The sequence below is a fragment of the Amphibalanus amphitrite genome, unplaced genomic scaffold (assembly GCF_019059575.1).
Source record: "Amphibalanus amphitrite isolate SeventyFive unplaced genomic scaffold, NRLGWU_Aamphi_draft 000324F_arrow, whole genome shotgun sequence".
Classification (NCBI taxonomy): Eukaryota; Metazoa; Arthropoda; class Thecostraca; order Balanomorpha; family Balanidae; genus Amphibalanus; species Amphibalanus amphitrite.
Genome location: NW_024881819.1, coordinates 475,987 through 491,013, shown reverse-complemented (window position 1 = coordinate 491,013; position 15,027 = coordinate 475,987). Strand labels below are relative to the sequence as shown.

The following is a 15,027-nucleotide window of genomic DNA, read 5'->3' as shown; positions in this document are numbered from 1 at the left end:
AATGACCTGACCTGACCTTCAGGTGACCTTGACACCCACCCTGATGCATGGGGGCAACATCATATCACATATTTGAACGCTTGAAACCACGAAAAGACTGCAAACGCGCGGCTAATGCGAGCCGACATACGCCGAATCGCGATTCCAGCCAAACATGGTCTCGAAAAGTAGGTCAAAGGTCATTTGGGTCAGGGTCATAAAATTTTCAGGGTAGGTGTGAAATTGATGAACGCGAGGGTACTGAAAGTTTCGTCGCGATCGGCCGCTTTTTACGCGAGTTATTCGCGAAAAACCATGGGGGGGGGTCCGTTCGACCCCCCCCCCTATACGGGCGAGGGTTAACACAGTGTGTGCCCGTTAGTGCACCATGTCATAGCATTCCCTAATCATTTCTGAGCCTCACCGTGAAAGAATTAAGGCCCTTGCACAGGGCAGACCGGCGCTATGGAAGTTTTTGTCCGGCGCGGTCGGGTGCCGCGGTCGCGGCGGATTGCCTTCACCGCGGATTGCAATTTCGACAGACGTTTGACTTTGACCTGCTATAAGTAGGTCAAATATTGACCTTAAGTCAAAAGTAATATGCTCACTCGCGAGATCTTGTCAAGGGCAATCCGTTGGTTTTGTCGCGAGGCGCTAGGACACTTCGCTTAGGAACAGGAGAGGGATGCACCGACAAACCCCCGCTGTGGCCGCCCGCCCGCGGCGCGTCCGTCCGCCCACCGCGGCACCCGACCGCAACGGACGAAAACTTTAGTAGCGCCGGCCATAACCTGATATGTTTGACAATTAAAAATGGCATCGTTGGAAAGAGCATTCAATTTTGTCCAAGATCCAATCGTCGCTTTTGCAAGACGAGCAACAGTATTCTAAAAAATATAAATTTTTCAAACCTCTACATGGCAATTCATCAATGGCTTTCATTTTTCAATGACCTACGTCAACCTCTGCTATAAAATACACTTGGCAAGTTCTATTAGACGTATATGGTTTTGACACGAGCACCTCGATGCGATGGATGTTTTTTCCCAAACCAAAATGCTTAGCCGTCAAAAGACAACCGACCGAAATGGATACATGACCCACGGACACAAGACCAACCAAACGCCCACCGATCGAAAATACCCCTTATTCGCGTTGCGGAGCAAGCGGGTCACCCTAGCGGGCCCATCCACCCGGGGGGGCCCGGGCCCCATCCACAGGGGGCTGGTCCCCGTCCACCCGAGGGTCCACCCGAGGGTCCGGGCCCCGTTCTCCCGGGGGCCCGGGCTCCGTCCACCCGGGGCTCCGGGTCCCGTCCACCAGGTGCCCGGGCCCCGTTCTCCCGGGGACCCGGCCCCATCCACCCGGGGTCCCGGGCCCCATTCACCCGAGGGCCCGGGCCCTATCCCCACGGGAGCCCGGGCCACGTCCACCTGGGCTCCGAGTCCGGGTCCCGTTCTCCTGGGGGCCCGGGCCCCATCCACCCGGGGGTCCGGGCCCCGTCCACTCGGGGCCCGACCCTATCCACCCGGGACCCGGGTCCCGTTCTCCCGGGGACCCGGTCCCATCCACCCGGGGCCCGGGGCCCGTTCTCCCGGGGACCCGGCCCCATCCACCCGGGGCCCGGGCCCCATTCACCCGAGGGCCCGGGCCACGTCCACCTGGGCTCCGAGTCCGGGCCCCGTTCTCCCGGGGGCCCGGGCCCTACCCACCCGCGGGTCCGGGCCCCGTCCACTCGGGGCCCGGGATCCGTACTCCCGGGGGCCCGGGCCCCATCCACCCGGGGCCCCGGGCCCCATCCACCCAGGGCGCCCGGACCCATCCAACGGGGGCCCGGATCCCATCCAACGGGGCCCGGGCCCTATCCACCGGGGGGCTCGGACCCATCCAAGGGGGCCCAGGCCCGTTCTCCCGGGGGCATGGGCCCCATCCACCCGGGGCCCGGGCCCCGTCCACCTGGGGCCCCAGGCCGAACTTTCACCCGTGGTGTCCCAGTAGGCATTTCTCGAAGCGGGCTCGTCCGATTAGATTAGGACCTCTCTCTCTCTCTCTCTCTCTCTCTCTCTCTCTCTCTCTCTCTCTCTCTCTCTCTCTCTCTCTCTCTCTCTCTCTCTCTCTCTCTCTCTCTCTCTCTCTCTCTCTCTCTCTCTCTCTCTCTCTCTCTCTCTCTCCTCTCTCTCTCTCTCTCTCTCTCTCTCTCTCTCTCTCTCTCTCTCTCTCTCTCTCTCTCTCTCTCTCTCTCTCTCTCTCTCTCTCTCTCTCTCTCTCTCTCTCTCTCTCTCTCTCTCTCTCTCTCTCTCTCTCTCTCTCTCTCTCTCTCTCTCTCTCTCTCTCTCTCTCTCTCTCTCTCTCTCTCTCTCTCTCTCTCTCTCCTCTCTCTCTCTCTCTCTCTCTCTCTCTCTCTCTCTCTCTCTCTCTCTCTCTCTCTCTCTCTCTCTCTCTCTCTCTCTCTCTCTCTCTCTCTCTCTCTCTCTCTCTCTCTCTCTCTCTCTCTCTCTCTCTCTCTCTCTCTCTCTCTCTCTCTCTCTCTCTCTCTCTCTCTCTCTCTCTCTCTCTCTCTCTCTCTCTCTCTCTCTCTCTCTCTCTCTCTCTCTCTCTCTCTCTCTCTCTCTCTCTCTCTCTCTCTCTCTCTCTCTCTCTCTCTCTCTCTCTCTCTCTCTCTCTCTCTCTCTCTCCTCTCTCTCTCTCTCTCTCTCTCTCTCTCTCTCTCTCTCTCTCTCTCTCTCTCTCTCTCTCTCTCTCTCTCTCTCTCTCTCTCTCTCTCTCTCTCTCTCTCTCTCTCTCTCTCTCTCTCTCTCTCTCTCTCTCTCTCTCTCTCTCTCTCTCTCTCTCTCTCTCTCTCTCTCTCTCTCTCTCTCTCTCTCTCTCTCTCTCTCTCTCTCTCTCTCTCTCTCTCTCTCTCTCTCTCTCTCTCTCTCTCTCTCTCTCTCTCTCTCTCTCTCTCTCTCTCTCTCTGACCCCCCTGGCTGCGCCACTGACCGTGACATATTCACAACTGGCGTATTTAGGAAGCGGTCTTGGACACTGCGGAGTGCGGGAGCTTACCCGAAAAAAGTTTCTCCGAATTGATTTTAAAAACTCGGATTTCGATTCCTTCCGCACTGTTGTGCAGTGTGATTAACCAGCATTTCTTCAGAAAAGTTGTGAAGTTTTCTTTAATCTCGAAAAGCGATTTCGGGCGCTGCCCCGGTTGTGGGGGAAGACATTTGCCCCAAATGCCTTCCCCTGGATCCGCAAGTGGTTTGCCCCACCCCGAGCGTTACTAAAAACGTCTTCAAGCCCCACCAGAAATCGATGGTAAGGTGAATTCAAATCCAATAACTCATTTGGTACTTTTGATTTGGTACATTTGATACCGCAAAGTGGGGCTATTTGAGACAGTGCACAGTGGGGATTTTTCCGATCTAGCACGTATTTATTCGTAGAGGGCAAACCATAGGTAGTATTGTAGCCAGATTGTGCACAGATGTTGGCTGGTGTGTTCTGGTGAGAGTGTTACCTGTAAATGTGCATAATCAACATAGTATAGGGGGGTCAATTGGACCCCCGGCTCAGCTGTTTGGCCCCTGATCAAGCTAGAGCTTCGCGGAAAAATCAAGCGTGCTGCCTATGACGAGATGAGGCCGAATATATCCAATTTCAAAGTCCAAGGTCATTAGTTGACTTTCCAAGTCAAGTCAATGGCCCAACTAAAGATGGAAAATCGAGACCTTTTGGAACTTCGTAAAGTTAGGATGTTACGGGATATTTTGGGGTGCTGATCACGAATTTCATGTTAGTTTTGATCACAGACGATGTCTTCATGCATTTAAGCCAGGTCGGGTCAGGTCAGGTCAGCCAGGAGACGTCCTGCCGGCCATCCATAATAGGTGTCACCTACTACTGACAGCTTCGTAACATGGTACGAAGGCACCAGAACTACTTCGTAAATATTCAAATGGTTGCTAAATTCGAAATTAACACCAAAAACTACCCTAGAAGCAAGTAAAACTCGAAAAAGTGAACCAAGGTCATCATAGGTCAATGACCTTGACCTGACCTTCACGTGACCTTGACACCCACCAAAATGCATGGCACCAGCATCATTTCACATATTTGAACGTTTTAAAACCACAAAAAGACTGGAAACCGCGGATAATGTGAGCTGGCATACGCCGAATCGCGATTCCGGCCAAACATGGTCTCGAGAAATATGCCACAGGTCAAAGGTCAGTTGGGTCAGAGTCATGAAATTTTTAGGTTAGATGTAAAATTGATGATCTCGAGGGCAACGAAAGTTTCGTCGCGATCGGCTGCTTTTTGCGCGAGTGATTTGCGGAAAACCATGGGGTTTTATCCGACCCCTTCCCCCTCCCCCTCCCCACTAGTGCTAGCCCTCGCCCGTATAGGGGGGGGGGGTCGAACGGACCCCCCCCCATGGTTTTTCGCGAATAACTCGCGTAAAAAGCGGCCGATCGCGACGAAACTTTCAGTACCCTCGCGTTCATCAATTTCACACCTACCCTGAAAATTTCATGTCCCTGACGCAAATGACCTTTGACCTGTGACCTACTTTTCGAGACCATGTTTGACTGGAATCGCGATTCGGCGTATGTCGGCTCGCATTAGCCGCGCGTTTGCAGTCTTTTCGTGGTTTCAAGCGTTCAAACATGTGTTATGATGTTGCCCCCATGCATTAGGGTGGGTGTCAAGGTCACCTGAAGGTCGGGTCAGGTCATTGACCTTTGATGACCTCGTTTCACTTTTTCGAGTTTTACATGTTTCTAGGCCAGTTTTTGGAGCTGAATTCGAATTTAGCAACCATATGAACATTTACGAAGTAGTTTTGGTGCCTTCGTAACATGTTACTAAGCTGTCAGAGGCGGTTGCCACCTACTACGAATACCCTTACTGGTTGACCTGACCTGACCTGACCCGACCTGGCCTAAATACATGAAGACATCATCTGTGATCAAAACTAACATGATATTCGTGATCAGCACCCCGAAAAACCCCATGGCAGCCACAGTTTACGACGTTCTAACGGGTCCCGATTTTCCCGCCTTTGGGGTCATTGACCTGACCTGCAAGGTCAACCAATGACCTAGGACGTTAAAATTGGGTATCATCGGCTTCCTCTCGTCACGGGCAACACGCTCGTTTTTTCCGCGAAGCTCTAGCTCGATCAGGGGCGAAACGGCAAGGGGGGGGGTCCAACGGACCCCCCCCCCCCTTATACGTTCGCGGCTGGAAAAACACCAATACGGGCGAGGGCTAGGGTTAATAAGGTTGCGGTATGTATAATTTACGCCTGTGATCCTATTCCTCATGAACGTGTCTCAGAAAATATGCATCATATAAGTCAGGAAATAAAATTATTCGCCTATGTCTGGAACATACCTATATCGTGCTGTTTGCCCTAGCGCTCCTAGAGTGGGGTATTAAGATACTCTAATGCGAATATTCCGTGTTCAGGCAAGTTCCGGCAGGCAAAATAGGCGTTGTCTTGTGCAGGAGAAAGTGGCGAATTGGATAGGATATGTTTCGGAGTGGAAAAGTGTGGAAAACATTGTTGATTTCCTACATTTATCTAGAATACCATTCCTTCAATATGGTGTCTGTAAGGGTTTTTTGTAAATGGCATTTTTGTGACCTTAGTAAGGTTGTGGCATACTTTCTGTTTGCCATTCCATTCCTAATATAGGTGCCTTTCAGAAGATATGCAACTTTAAGAACTCGCAAGAATAAAACCAACAGGACAGGACAATGAAATTGAGCCATACTTTCGGTCCTTACTGAGCCCATTGAGTAATCACGCATGAGTGTGAACTTTGGGCGCATTTTTCCTAGTGTTGCTGTGGACATACAGATAAAACAATGCCATATATGAAAAATTCAGACATTTCTTAGCCCCACTGACACATAAAATAAACAAAAACCCAAAAAAGCTTTTTTGAATTAATACGCGCTAGATCGGAAAAATCCCCACTGTGCAGTGGGGCTATTTGAGACAGTAAGGTAGTGGTTTAGTAAAATCGCTGTAAAATGAAAACCGTTTGATATTTTTTCGTCATTTTTGCTTAGGCTGATGTGGAATTGAACAGTGGGGTTCACCTGTTCACCTGTTCACCTGTTCACCTGTTCACCTGTTCACCAAGTTCACCTGAATAACCTTTTTGAAAAATTTCGAAAAGTTTTGAAAGAAATTTGGTGTAAAAATCGAAATACAGAAAAAAACGCACAATTTAAGTTGCTTGAAAAGAACCCCTACCTGCCGCTTAACATAGTTGAGATTTTAACAGCTTCAGCACTGCAACTATCGTTACTACCGTTTTACTTATAGGCTAAGCATATTTTTCATGAAAATATTATGCATTGTTAACGTTACTGCCGATTGCGTAACCCATTGTCTCAGATTCCCGATGATGCCCACCTGGTCAAACCTCAACCGATATGCCAAATAGCTACTGATAATGGTGATGCGATTGCACCCGAGAAGACTTACCACCATCTACTTGAAGTGCATCGAACGTTCGACATGAGCAACACCGATGAATCGGTCGTAGTCATAAACGTGCAGTGGGTTCATGGCACGTACTTTTAGCAGCAAGCAATATTTACATGTTCGTAGTGTAACATAATGACCCTTTAGCTGGTGACCAAACAAGTTATTCTGATGAATATGTGCTTAAAATGTGCTTCATCAGTCACTGACTTAGTCGACAATCAACACATGTCTACCTTGGTTGACCAAAAAACACAATTGAAGATTACTTAACACATGAACGTACTGTTAGGTGAGCCTATGCAAGTAGGCTTGATGTGGTAGGGTAACCAGCCAATTGATAGCATGCAGCGGTCGAGGAAAATCGTCATAAAATCAAAACCGCTTAACATTTTTCTGTTATTTCTTCGCATGAAGATGTGCAATGGAACAAGGAATCATGCAGACCATTCACTTAAATGTTTTGGGAAACCTTTTAGCTCGTTTGATACATTACGGTGTGCTTCATTAGGTAGCGAGCCTGTCTCAAATAGCCCCACCGACTTTCAGTATGTCTGTTTTCACGCCACCAGGGCGATATACAAAAACTTTCTTTCAAAATTTTACTGTTGTTGACTTTAAAATAGTCCTGGATGATCATTCTGCAAATTTGAAAGTTTAGGGTCACATCATATTATGATAGCCTTAGCATATAGTGATGCAATTTTATAACCTACCCATGGATGATATAACACTGGATTGGTGTCTCGTGGAAATTAACATTGGGATCCGCGACATTGGGATCAGGCCTGCCATCTAGCGAGAGAATTATCGTAAGTTAGGAGCAAGCCGAGTAAACGCCATCTCTCAGCATTATGACACACGTGGGTGTGGTGTGTTAGTTGGCTTACAGTGCATATTCCCACGAGTTGGAGGTAATCCTACTGGACTTGACACGATAAAAAATGTCTAAAATGCTTGCAAGCCAAAAATGTCAAGCAGCATTTAGGCGACAGACTCACGGATTTTGAAGTGCAGGGATACAATATGTTTTCTTGCTGTAGGGAAGCCAAACAGGGGGGAGGGATCCTTATTTACGTTAATAGTCTGTATAGTGCTCTTAAAGTGGATGATGCATTGAAGGCAAAGCAGGTAGAGTCAATATGGATTGATGTGAGACTGGGGAAAGATATCAATGACGATGTAAGACTAGGGGTTTTCTATAGGCCCGGTAATATTATGGAAATCCCACAGCTGGAGGTAGATGGCATGATATGTGAGGAAATTCGTCGAAACTTCAAAACAAATTGTCTTATAATGGGAGATTTTAACCTTAAAGAATACGAAGAAAGAACAGGGGACACAAAGGCATGCAAAATGTATAGAAATCTCTTAGAGGAGGAACTCTTCATGAATCAATTTGTTAGCGAGCCAACTAGAAGGGGTTCTATTTTGGATTTGGTATTTTCTGACAACATGGAGATGGTAAAAGAACTTAAGGTTGGTGAAGGGTTGGGCAAGAGTGACCACAATATGGTTAACTTTCTTATTCCGTCAAAGGTCAAACCCAAGGATAACCTAGCCAATGTTCCAAACTTTAATAAGGCGAACTTTAGAATGATGCGAAATGAGCTATCGAAGGTTAATTGGCATCAGAGGCTTTTAGATTTAAGTGCTTCTCAAGCATGGAATGCCTTTAAAGCGGTATTGTTCGACATTCAGTCGAGATGTATACCAACGAAAACTAAACGATCTAGAAGGAAATTGAACCCTCCATGGCTTACTCCTGAGGTCAGAAATGCCATAAGATGTAAGAAGGCTGCTTTTAGGGCCATGAAGAAGGGTGCCTTTCTTGAATCAGATAGGATAAATTACAAGAAGTGTAGAAATTTGCTCAAAAAGAAGGTCAGAGCATCTAAAAGAGCAAAGGAGTTAGATCTGGCAAGAAACTGTCAAGGAAACAGCAAACAATTCTTTAGCTTTTATAAATTAAATAATATCACACGAGGCGTTGGACCCCTGAAGTCGAACAACAATGTAGTATCTAGTGACAGCGAAATGACAGAATTACTAAGTACTCAGTTTCAATCGGTGTTTACCGTTGAGGACACGGATGGTATTGAGTCACTTCTACCACAGATGGTTACTGATGCAATGGTTGGAAACTTAGGCGAGATAGGTTGTGGCTTGGTTCAACAGTATATTGAGAGACTAAAGTCAAATAAATCTGAAGGGCCTGATGAAATATATGCAAAGGTATTAAAGGAATGTAAACAAGAGTTATCAATTCCATTATCTATAATATTTACGAGATCCCTTAACGATGCAGACATTCCTACTGATTGGAAAAAAGCAAATATAGTCCCAATATTTAAGAAAGGCGATAAAAGTTGTGCTGAAAACTACCGACCTGTCAGTCTTACCTCCTTGGTATGTAAACTACTTGAATCGATTATTAAGGATAACATAGTTTGTTTTCTGAAGGAGAATGATATTATAAAAGAATCTCAACACGGATTTATGAAAGGGCGCTCATGCCTCACTAACCTTTTGAAATTTCTTGATGAGGCGACAGAGACTTTTGATCAGGGTAAGCAGCTAGATGTCTCTTTCCTTGATTTCAGTAAAGCCTTCGATACGGTCCCCCATAAAAGGCTCTGCTTACAACTCAAATGTCATGGAATAGATGGTCAAATCTTAAGCTGGATTGAGAATTGGTTATCTGATCGACAACAGCGGGTAGTGCTAAATGGCACTAAATCAAAATGGAGAAATGTGCTAAGTGGGGTTCCACAGGGATCCGTCCTGGGACCATTGCTTTTCTTAATTTTTGTCAACTCTATCGAAACTGTTGTGAATAGTGATGTGCTGAAATTTGCTGACGATCTTAAAATATTTAGGGTTATAGGGGACGATAAGGATCATAATGAGCTCCAATCAGATCTTGATAGGCTCGTAAAATGGTCAGAGCAGTGGCAAATGAAGTTTAATTTTAAAAAATGCAAGGTCATGCATATTGGTAGAGAACATTATGACACTTCATACACAATGGGGGGACAAACATTATGTAATATAGACAGTGAAAAGGACTTGGGCGTGATTATTAATAAGAAACTTTCTTCAACTGAACAAGTACAAGCAGCCAGAAAAAAGGCCCTTCGGATGCTTGGAGCAATAAACAGGAATGTTTCGTACAAAAGTGCAGAGGTTTTGCTTACGCTTTATTGTGCATACGTTAGGCCTCATTTGGAATATTGCGTTCAGTCATGGTCTCCAATGCATGAAAAAGATAGCTTGCTTTTGGAAAGAGTGCAAAAAAGGGCGACAAAGATGGTAAATGGTATGAAAGATCTGCATTATGAGGATAGATTAAAATCGCTTAAGCTATTTTCTCTCAAATACAGAAGGCTTAGGGGAGACTTGATCGAGGTGTTTAAATTCGTAAATGGCCAAGCCACAGGATACCTTAAGGATATGTTTGATTTCAATTTGGAGGGCAGAAGCAGGGGCCATCAATATAAGCTTGCCATTAAACGTAGCAGGACAAAGTTAAGGCAGTCGTTTTTCAGTAGAAGAGTGGTAGGTCATTGGAACAGTTTACCAACTAGCGTAATAAGTGCAACCTCTCTCGAAACATTTAAACATAGCCTCGACAAATACTTTACAGAGCGGGATATAGTATACAGATATAGGTGGGACTAGCCAACTGATGTGTGCATGTGATCAATGTAAGATGTGCGTGAATTCATAGCAAAAATTATGCCTGGTATTAGGTTGCAATAAGTGTGCAGAATGTTGTTGCGGGTGTTTGATGCTATTCCGTTGAGCTTGCATGCGAATTGTTTGGAGATGCCTTGCATGGCAGTGGACTTGTGAGACATTTGGCGATGATAGTGCGTGGCCGGGGGGGGGGGGGGGCAGGGAAGAGTTGTGACGAAATGATTGATGAAGTGATGAAGTGGCAAAATGTTGTGTAATGTGGTGTAGGTATGATTTATGCCTGCAATGTGTCGCTGTTTTGTGCCAACTTCACACACATAAGTTAGGGAGAAAAGCGGAAAGGTGGCACGCATTTTGACAGACTGTGCAAATGTGCAACCAAGTATGGGCCCCAGTGGCTCTTTGTTGTACTGCAAATTTATGTCTTTATGTCTTTATGTCTAATAACGAAGATAAATGCGTAAGACGGTGTGTATTGAAACGCCCAGTCCCATTGGCTTGTACGACCTTTTCAATGGTCATTTACTCACAATGGTACAGCAGTTTGACAATATGTCATACATTTTTGGTAGGCTTATTCCTTCTTCTCCGAAGTTCGCTTGATTTTCTTCATCTTAGTTAATTGTTACGGCACGTGCCACGTGCCAACTTAGGGGTGTCGAAATTGTTCCACATAAAGTAACTCCGCAATGGCTGGGCCCATTACAGTAAAACTTCGTCAATAGTTAGGCACCCAGTGGCCAATGCATTTCCATGTGTCACATGAGGGTGCTACTGCACGTGCGCACGTGCGGGGTGCCGCTTCCATATCTCAAGAGCGGCTGGGCGGATAACACTCAAACTTGGTACACAAATGTCACATCGATGCTCGCATTGCATTGATCAGTGCTTACATTGGTGCAGAGTCGTTAGGAAAACGATGAAATGAGATGCGTGGTGTTTATGCCTTTCTGTTCCAGCAGCTGATTGATCCGCAGTATAGGAGATCCTTGTTTGTGAAGGCTTCGTCTCCCTTCTCCACCCCTTGTTTAGAATAACATTAACAATGTACGAAGAAGATCACACATCAAAGTTGTTTTAGGCGGCTATCTTAGGCCAGGGCTGCGAAGTTGTAGTTAGAGCCAGCGGTTCAGTTCCGACTCGGAGTCGGTTGATTTTTAAAAGCTGTAGTCGGAGTATGAGTCGAACGTCACCGAAAAGTCATCGATTCCACAGACTTACCAGGGCTGCAGAGTCGGAGTCAGAGTCGGAGTCCGTGTGAATCGACAGTTCTACCCGGAGGAGTCGGAGTCGATATTTGGATACCGGAATCGGAGTTGGAGCCAAAGTCACTGAAATTTCATCGTCTACGCAGCACTGGTTGGGTCCTTTTCATAGAGCGTATTGAATGACACTATTGAGCGGCAATGACGTTAGCAATTCCGTTCAACTTAGACTTATAGATAGTACTTAACGTTCGTTTTGTTCTTTGATCGGACAATTTGTTTGATTTAGGCCAAGTAAAGACTCATGTGAAAAATGGCGAAAACGACACGTGCTGTCGAAGTCTCCAATAACTCCCTGTTTCACGATTTAATGAGGAAATAACATGGAACTGCTTATCTTATTACTGACCCTGCACATAAATCTATTAATTTCTTCGCTTTTACTGACATATAAAGACATAACCTTTTGAAAAATTGCACAACAAGCCCGCTACTACACCACACTCCCGTGTGTCACAATGCTAATCAGCGGCGTTCACTCGGCTTGCTCCTAACTTACGATAATTCTCCCGCTAGATGGCAGGCCTGAGCTCAATGTCGCCAAAAACTGCGAAGACACCAATCCATTATTATCTCATCCATGACCTACCGAAATGAAGCATCCTACGAAAAAGGAAAAGATTGAATATAAAGGAAATATAACTGTCTTTGCAAAAACAATTTTTGCCAGAATGATCAAAATTTAATTTCCAATCGCATGGCATTTAAAACATTATCTCTAGCGTGACCGATTTTCTTCAATTTCTTCGTAACTAAAACTGTCTCAAATAGCCCCACCCTATGGGGCTATTTGAGACAGGCTTTAACTAAAAAAATATCCTTAATCATTATTACTAGCTGAACCAAAATGCACCAATATGAAAGAGCTTACGGAGAACTACATTTTTGCAATTTACATGCTATAAGAAATATGAACAGTCTTAAAGGGAGAGGCCAAAAACTGTAAAATCCGTTTCAAATAGCCCCACTTTACGGTACTACACATGGTACGTCACCCGGCCCTCAGTAGCGGCGGAGCACCTTCGATTAGGTGGGGGGGGGGGGGGCACTGCCGACTTTTGGTCCCATCCTTTCCATGCAACGCTCATAGGGTTAATGTTAAAATGTCAAAATTAAAGGGGGCACGGTGCCCCGGTGCCCTCCCCGTTCCGCCGCCTATGCCGGCCCTGTCGGAGCTCTGAGCCGATCGTGACATTTTCGGCTTTCCCCCATCCCAAGCAGTGGCGGATCCAGGATTTTCACTGGGGAGGGGCTGCAGGTCATAATTGGGCGCCACGCCCCGGATGGGCGCCATAGTCGCATCGTATTGGCGCTGCAATATTGGCGCCCAGTGGCCCTGACAAGAGGCGCCCAGGATCAGTATGTACAGTGACACCACACGATTGGAAATATCGGTGCGGAGCGTACTGAAACGACGTTATTCGACTGATTTTTGCATCCTAGTCCTAGTATGCGGCACTCCGATGAGTTGCGAATTGAAAATTGGCGCCACTGCGCCTTCGGCGCAGTGGCGCCAGTTTTCCTTGGGTGGGGGCTGCCAGCCCCCGCAGCCCCCCCCCTGGATCCGCCACTGATCCCAAGCTCGCTTAGAAACGTTCTCCATCCCCACCCGATTGCTGATGTCTATTCAAATTCAATTGCCCGCCCATAACCCATTCATTGCATACCGTTCAGCGCCCGGCCCCGCCAGAAGTATCCTAGCGCGCTGAGTAGTTGCCTCCAGCCGCGTCATCGCGAGGCCCCGCGAGGCCCAGAACTGAATACATTACGTGAATAGCCGTGTCGCCCCCCTGGTTTCTTGATTCGTTAAAGAAGCATTCGGCTTCACTGTCACGTAGTTTTGCAGGTCTTATGCGCGTTTCTCTTCATGATTGCGAATTCGATTAATACCGCTTGTTAGTTGATTTAACAATATGTATGGTGTATTTAAGATGAAGCTCAGCAGTAACATTCATGACATCATCAAAGCATATGAAGAAATGAAAATAATGTTCATGGTAGTAGAGACTGTGGGATGAGTGGCGATATACTCATACCGATCTGAGTGCATATTATGATGCATGATACTGGGCCAATTGAGCTGAAACTTGGACTGTCGGTAGGGTAGGGTAGGGTAGGGTAGGGTAGGGTAGGGTAGGGTAGGGTAGGGTAGGGTAGGGTAGGGTAGGGTAGGGTAGGGTAGGGTAGGGTAGGGTAGGGTAGTGTAGTGTAGTGTAGTGTAGTGTAGTGTAGTGTAGTGTCGTGTAGTGCAATGCAGTGCAGTGCAGTGCAGTGCAGTGCAGGAGTAGGGGTAGTGTATGTATGTATGTATGTATGTATGTATGTATTGACACCAAAAGCCTTCCACGTATGGCGTGGCGATTACGGCTTGTACGGTATGCATTGAATTTGTGTAGGAGTAGGGTAGTGTATGGGTAGGGTTAGAGGTAGTGTAGGAGTAGGGTAATGGTACTGTGGAAGTAGGGTAGGGTAGGGGTAGGTTAGGGTTGTGTTGGTTTAGGGTAGAGTAGGAGTAGGGTAGAGCAGGAGTAGGGTAGGGGTAGAAGTAGGAGTAGGGTAGGGGTAGAAGTAGGAGTAGGGATAGGGGTAGGGTAGGGGTAGTGTAGGGTTGGGCAGGCGCGGATACAAGGGGGGCCATGGGGGCCATGCCCCCCCCCCCCTTGGCCGATTTTTTTCAAAAATAAATTAAAAGTTAAAAAGTTAAAAAGCTGAAAAGGGGGCCTCCTGAAAATAAAGTGGCCGAAATCCGATGAGTTTTTTTTAACCTACCCACTTAGTTATTTCTTAGAAGACTAGCTGAGAAGACTTCTTTGTTAGAAGATTGGTAAAGCTTTTCATAACTTGGAGGTCTCTTATACTCACAGAGATGACCACTTTTACAGTGCCTCCTAACCTGCACAGAGGGCCTCCAAGCCTGCACAGATGTTGAGATGTTGCCTGAACAGCTAGATAAGCTCAATAGACGCAGTTTTTTTGGGGGGGGCCAACAAGTGGGAAGATGGGGCCTCCAACAGGTGGGATTATGGGGGGCCTCCTGGTTTCTAATGGCCCCTCCCTTGGAGATTTTCTGGATCCGCCCCTGGGGTTGGGTAGAGTTGCAGTTGGATAGAGGAAGAGTTTCACTTTTGTATACAAATACAGTTTGACCCTTTCAATCAACTTGGCGCGTATATCCCGACTTCTAGATGTCACATCAACTCTAAATTACCATCATTCGAACTTGCCAATCCCGCATAATGCATTTTCGTGAGGGTGTAACGTAGGGAACGCAGTGCGCTAGTACTTTATAAAACCTTCAGTTCTCGATTTTCTCCCTTTTCACCGAACGCGGAATCTTCTTTACTTAAACGGGCTCAAAAAACGAAACAAAGAGGACTACGACTTGAAAACTTGGTGTACACTCATAAGAAGAGTGGCAATATATGTGACCAAATTTTCATTAGCCTGCGTCTCCTGTAACTGTGTATGGCTCAAAACTTTTCATTCACCTCACGTATTTTTGTTTGCTCATGCCTAGAGTTCCGTACCTGACACCTCGGTGTTGTTCATCCGTCGTTACCGCTACAGTTATTCTGATTAAGCACCGTTCTCTTACTTGTC

At 46.8% G+C, this 15,027-nt stretch overlaps 1 protein-coding gene across 8 annotated transcripts in view; it reads left to right on the top strand.

Annotated features, from left to right (window-relative positions):
• The window catches only part of LOC122388486 (NADH dehydrogenase [ubiquinone] 1 beta subcomplex subunit 8, mitochondrial-like), a 146,905-nt gene that overhangs the window by 114,480 nt on the left and 17,398 nt on the right, over positions 1-15,027 (top strand). The window lies entirely within an intron of this gene.